This window comes from Scleropages formosus, unplaced genomic scaffold, assembly GCF_900964775.1.
Source record: "Scleropages formosus unplaced genomic scaffold, fSclFor1.1, whole genome shotgun sequence".
Lineage (NCBI taxonomy): Eukaryota > Metazoa > Chordata > Actinopteri > Osteoglossiformes > Osteoglossidae > Scleropages > Scleropages formosus.
Genome location: NW_021641040.1, coordinates 450,719 through 459,272, shown reverse-complemented (window position 1 = coordinate 459,272; position 8,554 = coordinate 450,719).

Sequence of the window (8,554 nt, the reverse complement as noted above, 5' to 3'; positions counted from 1 at the left end):
CTCCGTACGCATTGCTGCCTGCCTGTCGGACATCTCTTCACGGATGTATGATCACTGCCTCCAACTCAACCTCTCCAAAACAGAGATTCTTTACCCCTCAGCTGGCCTGCCCTCTTGTCACGACCTCTCGCTCAAACTGGACACCTCACTCATTTCGCCTCGCTCCTTTGCTGAGAGTCTGGGAGTTACGACTGATGCGAGCCTGTCATTCTCTCAACATGTTGAAGCCACAAGCCGGTCCTGCAGACACATCCTGCAAAAATATTCCTAGGATCCGTCCCTACCTCACTAGTGACTCCGCCCAACTCCTTGTGCAGGCCATGCTGGCTTCCCGTCTGGACTACTGCAACTCTCTTCTGTGTGGCCTTCCGGCTAATGCCGTCAAACCTCTGCAGCTTCTGCAGAATACTGCTGCACGACTTGTGTTTGATTTGCCAAAGCGCTCCCATCTATCTCCTCTACTCACCTCTCCGCGCTGGCCTCCTATAGCTGCCCGTATCAGATTCAAAACCCCGGTTACTGTGTGCAAATGCATCATCAGTAGAACTGCTCCCGGCTATTTACAGGACTTGATCAACCGGCACACCCCAGCCGGGCCCCTTCGCTCATCTACTTCTGCTCGCTTGGTGGTCCCGCGCACGAAAGGCAAAGCTCAGAGGTTCTCGGTTCGGGGTCCGTTGTGGTGGCATGACCCTCCCCTGTCACTCAGGACTGCAGAAACTCCGTCTGTTTTCAAGAAGGCTCTGAAAACCCACCTCTTCCAGATCCACTTTGCCCGAGATCTCTTCAGACCATCCATGGCGTAACCATTCACGCATCGTAACTCCAGATACAACCTTCATTCAGCCATTACTCTGGACTCCAGTCAGTTGGAAGGCACCCCAAGCAGGACTCAAACCCCAGACCCACCAGAGAGCGAGACCCAGCCAAACACGCTGCACCACCACATCCTCCAGCAGGGAATGCATTTATTGTAAATAGTTGCATTATGGGGAAAATGTGAATAAAGAGTGCAACCCTTGGGGGGGACTTGAGGGCATAATAAAGGGGTGTCTCTGTTTGCCAATGAGGGGGGGGGAGAGAAAAAAAAAACAAAAAACAAACAAACGGAACCGAACCGAACCAAACCAACCTGGTGGCACTAAGCAGGCTGGGACAGTCCTTTTGAGTATGTTGGTGTGGGGAAGACATGGGTCAGTTATATTCTTTGAAGCCAGAAAGGGGATTGTTATGGGAAAGACTTTGTCTTGACAATCTATTTTATGTAATGGTTGCTTTGTGATTTTGTTGACCAACTGTAGGAAAACGGTGTTGGATTTGTTTGATTGCGGATTTTAATGTATTGTTTTGGTTCTATGTATTATTGATAACTTTATTAAATAAAGTTTGAAAAAAAAAAGCAGGCTGGGAAGGCGGGCTTGAGGTGCAGGTTTTTTTTTTTTTTAGTGTGTTAAAGGTTCTGCCATGCGTTTTTTTTTTTTTTCTCTCATGTTTGTTGGACTTATTGATCTTATTGTTTTATTTAATTTTATTTTTGGCATGGCAGTTTTCCAGGATTTATTTATTGAATAAAGATTTTAATTATCGGAAATGATGAATGGAGATATTAGTTCCTGTCGCTTTGGACAGTATGTGGAGTCAGACACCTTGGGTAGGCTGGTGACCCATTCTGATCCGTAAGAAAAAGAAAAAAAAAAATAAAATGAGGTGCAGGTTCTTGAGGAAATGGTGTCCTCGGATCGCGAGCATCATTTCCCCGTATGCCGGTGTTCTAGTAAAACGTTCTTCCTGAACGCTGCCTGCGCGTCCTTTTTCGCCCCATCCGAACCCAGAGCGCCGCGCGCCACAGTATTCGTTGGCCTGCACTTGTTGTAAAAGCTGCAAAGCAATATTGTTGGCCATGTCACCTATGCATCTGCTCACTGCGTTATTGCCTGACACAAGCACGCACTCTACTTTTCGTGCTGCTCCCTCTCCCAATAACTCCCTGACAATGTCTTTAGTAGCTGGTAACAATAAGGCTTCGCCAGTCGTGCGCAGCTTCTTAGCACGCGCCATGTGCGCAAAAGTGCAAAATGTAAAGAGCGCAAAGCATTTTGGGATAAACACGTTACAAGGAATCACTCATAAATCACGAAACTATACGTAGATTACGTAAAAAATTATATTACTGTAATATTTTTTTCTGTCAAGTTTTCCGCGGACCCCCTAACTCCCTCTTCCGGACCCCAGTTTAAAAACCCCTTTTTTTAGATCACAGGATTGGCTACTGATGTGGGTATGCAGTGTTTGGCTTTCTCTAAAAATAATACTGTATACAGTTACCAGAAAAGGTCAGATTTGTTTCACCTGTCCACATAATGTTGTTCCAGCTGTGAACACCCGGCTGACAGCAAAGGTGAGATGGGCAGTAATGTCTTTCTGGAGAGCACTGCTTTCTTCCATGGTAACCTCCCACAAACACAGCTCTTGTTCAGTATTTTTCTTATGTAGACTTGATCAGGCTATTGTATCCATCCATCCATCCATCTTCCTCCGCTTTTATCCGGGGCCGGGTCGCGGGGGCAGCAGTCCGAGCAGAGTACTCCAGACCTCCCTCTCCCCGCACACCTCCTCCAGTTCCTCTGGGGGAACCCCAAGGCGTTCCCAGGCCAGCCGGGAGACATAGTCTCTCCAACGTGTCCTGGGTCTGCCCCGAGGCCTCCTCCCAGTGGGACAAGCCCGGAGCACCTCCCCAGGGAGGCGTCCAGGAGGCATCCGGAACAGATGCCCGAGCCACCTCAACTGGCTCCTCTCGATGCGGAGGAGCAGCGGCTCTACTCCGAGCTCCTCCCGGGTGACTGAGCTCCTCCCCCTATCCCTAAGGGTGCGCCCAGCCACTCTGCGGAGGAAACTCATTTCTGCCGCTTGTATCCGCGATCTCATTCTTTCGGTCATGATCCAGAGTTCATGACCATAGGTGAGGGTAGGAACGTAGATCGACCGGTAAATTGAGAGCTTCGCCTTACGACTCAGCTCCCTCTTCACCACAACAGACCGGTACAATGACCGCATTACTGCAGACGCCGCACCGATCCGTCTGTCGACCTGCCGCTCCATTTTTCCCTCACTCGTGAACAAGACCCCAAGATACTTAAACTCCTCCACTTGAGGGAGCAACTCCCCCCTAACCCGGAGGGAGCAATCCACCTTTTTCCGACTGAGAACCATGGCCTCGGATTTGGAGGTGCTGATTCTCATCCCCGCCGCTTCGCACTCGGCTGCAAACCTCCCCAGTGCACGCTGCAAGTCTTGACTTGATGAAGCCAACAGGACCACATCGTCCGCAAAAAGCAGAGACGAGATCTCGCGGCCACCAAAACAGACACCCTCCGTTCCCTGGCTGCGCCTAGAAATTCTGTCCATAAAGATAATGAACAGAATCGGTGACAAAGGGCAGCCCTGGCGGAGTCCAACATGCACCGGGAACAGGTCTGACTTACTGCCGGCAATGCGAACCAAGCTCCTGCTCCGGTCATACAGGGAACGAACAGCCCGTAGCAACGAGCCCCGAACCCCATAATCCCGAAGTACCCCCCACAGGATGCCACGAGGGACACGGTCGAATACCTTCTCCAGGTCCACAAAACACATATGGACTGGTTGGGCAAACTCCCACGAACCCTCCAGCACCCTAGTGAGGGTATAGAGCTGGTCCAGTGTTCCACGGCCAGGGCGAAAACCGCATTGCTCCTCCAGAATCCGAGGTTCGACTATCGGTCGGATTCTCCTTTCCAGTACCCTGGCACAGACTTTCCCAGGGAGGCTAAGGAGTGTGATCCCCCTGTAGTTGGAACACAATCTCCGGTCCCCCTTCTTAAAAAGAGGGACCACCACCCTGGTCTGCCAGTCCAGAGGCACCGTTCCCGAACTCCACGCGATGCTGCAGAGACGTGTCAGCCAAGACAGCCCCACAACATCCAGAGACTTGAGAAACTCGGGGCGGATCTCATCCACCCCCGGAGCCTTGCCACCGAGGAGTTTTTTGACTACCTCAGCAACTTCAGCCAGGGTAATGGACGAGTCCCCCTCCGAGTCCCCAGCCTCAGCTTCCTCTACGGAAGGCGTGTCGGAGGGATTGAGGAGATCCTCAAAGTACTCCTTCCACCGCCCGAGAACATCCTCAGCTGAGGTCAGCAGCGCACCACTTCCACTGTAAACAGTGTTCGTGGAACACCGCTTCCCCCCTCTGAGTCGCCGGACGGTTTGCCAGAATCTCTTTGAGGCCGACTGAAAGTCTTCCTCCATGGCCTCACCGAACTCCTCCCAAGCCCGAGTTTTTGCCGCGGCGACTGCCAGAGCCATGCTCCGTTTGGCCCGTCGGTACCTGTCAGCTGCTTCAGGAGTCCCATGAGCCAACCAGGCCCGATAGAACTCCTTCTTCAGCTTGACGGCATCCCTTACTTCCGGTGTCCACCACCGTGTTCGGGGATTGCCGCCGCGACAGGCGCCGGAGACCTTATGGCCGCAGCTCCGAACCGCCGCCCCGAGAATGGAGGCGCGGAACATAGTCCATTCAGACTCGATGTCCCCCACCTCCCTCGGGACCTGGTTGAAGCTCTGTCGGAGGTGGGAGTTGAAGACCTCTCTGACAGGGGCCTCCGCCAAACGTTCCCAACAGACCCTCACTATGCGTTTGGGCCTGCCAGGTCTGTCCAGCTTTTTCCCCCGCCATCGAATCCAACTCACCACCAGGTGGTGATCAGCTCAGCCCCTCTCTTCACCCGAGTGTCCAAGACATATGGCCGAAGGTCAGAAGAAACGACTACAAAGTCGATCATCGACCTCCGACCTAGGGTGTCCTGGTGCCAAGTGCACTGATGGACACCCTTATGCATGAACATGGTGTTCGTTATGGATAAACCGCGACTAGCGCAGAAATCCAATAACAACTCACCGCTCGGGTTCAGATCAGGGAGGCCGTTCCTCCCAATCACGCCCCTCCAGGTATCACTGTCGCTGCCCACGTGGGCGTTAAAGTCCCCCAGTAGAACGACAGAGTCCCCAGTGGGAGCGCTTTCCAGCACGCCCCCCAGGGACTCTAAAAAGGCCGGGTACTCTACACTGCTGCTAGGCGAAGGCGTAGGGAGACAACCCTCTCATTCACCGGGGTAGACTCCAACACATGGCGGCTGAACTGGGGGGCTATTAATAAGCCCACACCAGCCCGCCGCCTCTCACCTTGGGCAACGCCAGAATAGTGGAGAGTCCACCCTCGATCGAGAAGAGTGGTTCCAGAACCCAAGCTGTGAGTGGAAGTGAGCCCGACTATATCTAGACGGTATCTCTCAACTTCCCGCACCAGCTCAGGCTCCTTCCCCGCCAGTGAGGTGACATTCCAAGTCCCAAAAACCAGAGTTGGCGCCCGAGGTTGGGTCGGCCGGGCACTCGGCCCCGACCACCGCCCAAATCACAATGCACCGGCCCCTTACGGTTTCTCCGGCAGGTGGTGAGCCCACCGAAGAGCAGCTCCACGTCATGGCTTCGGGCTGAGCCCGGCCAGGCCCCGTGGGCATAGACCTGGCCACCAGGCGCTCGCATGCGAGCCCCCCCCCCAGGCCTGGCTCCAGGGTGGGGCCCTGGTGACCCCATACCGGGCGGGGTAAACGAAAGCCTTGATTTTTTCTTCATAAGGGGTTTTTGAACCGCGCTTTGTCTCGTCTGTCATCCAGGACCTGTCTGCCATGGGAGACCCTACCAGGGGCATATAGCCCCAGACAAGATAGCTCCTGGACTCATTCAGGCACTCAAACCCCTCCACCACGGTAAGGTGGCGGTTCACGGAGGAGCATAATTCAACATGACACATTTAAATGACAAGTTTGTTTAATTCAGCAAAACTGCATATAATTCTGATACAAAGCTATCTGTGACAAAGGTGCCACGCCCACGTCATCGGCATAACCGGATACACCTGGGGCTTGACAGGTTAAAAGGCAGAAGCGAACGATGAGTGTCGCGGAACCTTGTTCGCCGACTGCTCACTCGCTGTGAGTCAGCCTACCTGCTGCCTTTGTACCCTGCTCCTCACTCCTAGCTCCCCTTCCCTTCGCCCGTTTCCTGAGACCGCTCCCGTCCTGAAACCTGACCCGCGTACTAGTGTTCTGACCTACTGCCTGTTTCTCCGACTCCGATACTGGATTTCCTGGTGTACCTCATTTGCAGTCCGTAGGGTCGGATCGCAGGCGGACTAAAAAGCGTCTCCGTCCAGTCCAGATCCCCAGAAGGTCCCGGTCTTCCTCATGTCCGGGGAAGACGTCGGCAAAATCCCCCAGGAAAGCTGCCACGACGTCTGCCGACACAAATGGACTGTCACAACTCTTCTATCTGTCCTTCAGAGTGGCTCCATGGAGTAGGGGAGCAGCTTGGAATGCATTGCACTCACCCTATAGTCTCCAACACCCTCTGATAACATTCATCGGTCGCCAGCGTGACATCGAAAAAGGACAATGACCTGGTTCTCTGGTTGCAGACAATGTCCTCTGCTGGAAGTCCCAGAGTCTGAAGACGATCTCACGAACAAAAGAAATGCGCTCGTATTCTTCAAAGCCTGTATCCTTCCAGCCATCATCCTCACTGCCAGTGATGGTCTCTCGCCCTCCCCAGGGGCTGCCGACGTCTTCAAGGAAAAGCCTATTCTGGACTATCTGGTATAAAACAATTTGAAACAAAATCTCTGCATCACCCTGCAGGGATGGCAGATAAGCCACCAAAAACCCTGCACCTTCCTGTTTCTTAAACGGTACGATCAAACAGATCTACAGAGAAAGTTATTCTCCACAGCCAAAAAAACAAAGTGAGGTAAAACTCATAGCCATTTAGTCCAATACCATTTTTGCAAGCATACATTACACAAAGAGTTGTGTAAAGAATTTGGGGAGTACATTTTTTTAAAAATGTCCACATTTCTGGAGCAAATAAAATTAGTAGAGAAATGGATCTGGAAGAGATGGATTTTGTGGAGTGACTCCCTAGATCTTGAGGGAGAGAAAAAAAGTTAATTCCACCATATTGATACACAGACAAAGAACCTTTAGACTTCTGATTTAGGACTTTTCCTGGCAGGACTATGAAGTGGCTAGAGTTGGAGAAGCATAAGAATCTGGCTGTGCCATTGAAAGTGATCATGTTTTTGAGGTATCTGGGAGCAAATCCACTGATGGTCTTGTAGGCAATCACCAGAGATTTAAACTTGAACCCAGCAGCTACAGGAAGCCAACAGAGAACGACAAAGAACGATTCATGGGAATACCTTGGCAAGTCAAATACAATTCATGCAGGGGTTCTTGATCAGCTGGAGAGACTCGCTGGTAGAGGCCAGAAGAGCAGACACAAGGGATATGCAGTAGTGTAGGTAGGATATTACAATGGCCTGGACCAGGAAGAAGCTGCACAGAGTGTGTTGTAAGCCAAATGTTTATTCAGCTGAAGTTGTGCAGGATGTATCTGCTGGACTAGGTTATGCCTTCAGTGAGCTGAAAGAAGAACATACCTGAGTCAGAGCTGGATATCATCGACATAGGACTGATGGGAGAGTCAATGAGACTCGATGACAGCCAAGGGAGAACATGTGGATAGAGAAGAGTAAGGGGCCCAGCATTGAGACCTGGGCAACAGCAGTCGAGAGAGACTAAAGGGTAGACAGGGAACCGCACCAAATCACCTGGTAAGAGCTACCTGATTCACAAGACTCAGTAAAATAATTGGTTAGCAATCATACATTTTACGGTACCAGTTTACTGAAGATTAGAAATGCAACAATTTATAAGCATTTAGTCAGAGAAAAACAGAACTAAGTATGTCATCATCATCAGAAAGGATATGGCTCATACCGAAACAGGCTGGCGACAATGTGAAAGACTTCTAACATTTTTCAGATGTCAGTATGACTCCTTTAAACTTTGAAGTAGACATTGGAAAAAGAGCTGAGAGCAACAACAGCTGTCGCAAAGATGATAATGATAAAGTAACAATAAAAAAGTGAGATTTAATCATGAATAGATACATCTACTCCACCGAAAATGAGAGATTGGGGTGTCCGCAGAGTGACAGAGGTGCCTCTTATGACAGTATGGTTAACTGCGATATGTGCTCTCCCATGCTGCAGTGCTGTTTTCTGTACAACCCCCTTGTGCAGGGGATGAGGACAAGAAGGCCCAACAGGCAAGGAAATGAACACATTGGTCACTGGCGGTCCAATAAACAGATTCCAGACCCTTAACTTTATATCTCACTTCAAAACAGAGGTCCCATCCTTCCCATCATTGAACAACTGGAGAACATTTATCAGGCACAAAAATATGACATATCAAAAACAAAAAATGTAAATATATAAGGCTTTCTGGGTAAAAAATGCACAATAAAAACTATAAACTTAATTCTTAATCTTATTCTAATATTCTGTACTATTCTTAAACTTTTTTTATACTGGAAGAAATTGAACATTTAACTGAACAACAACAACTAACAACAGCTGAACAGATAAAGCCTGCAATTAAGGAAGGGCTTATTTCAA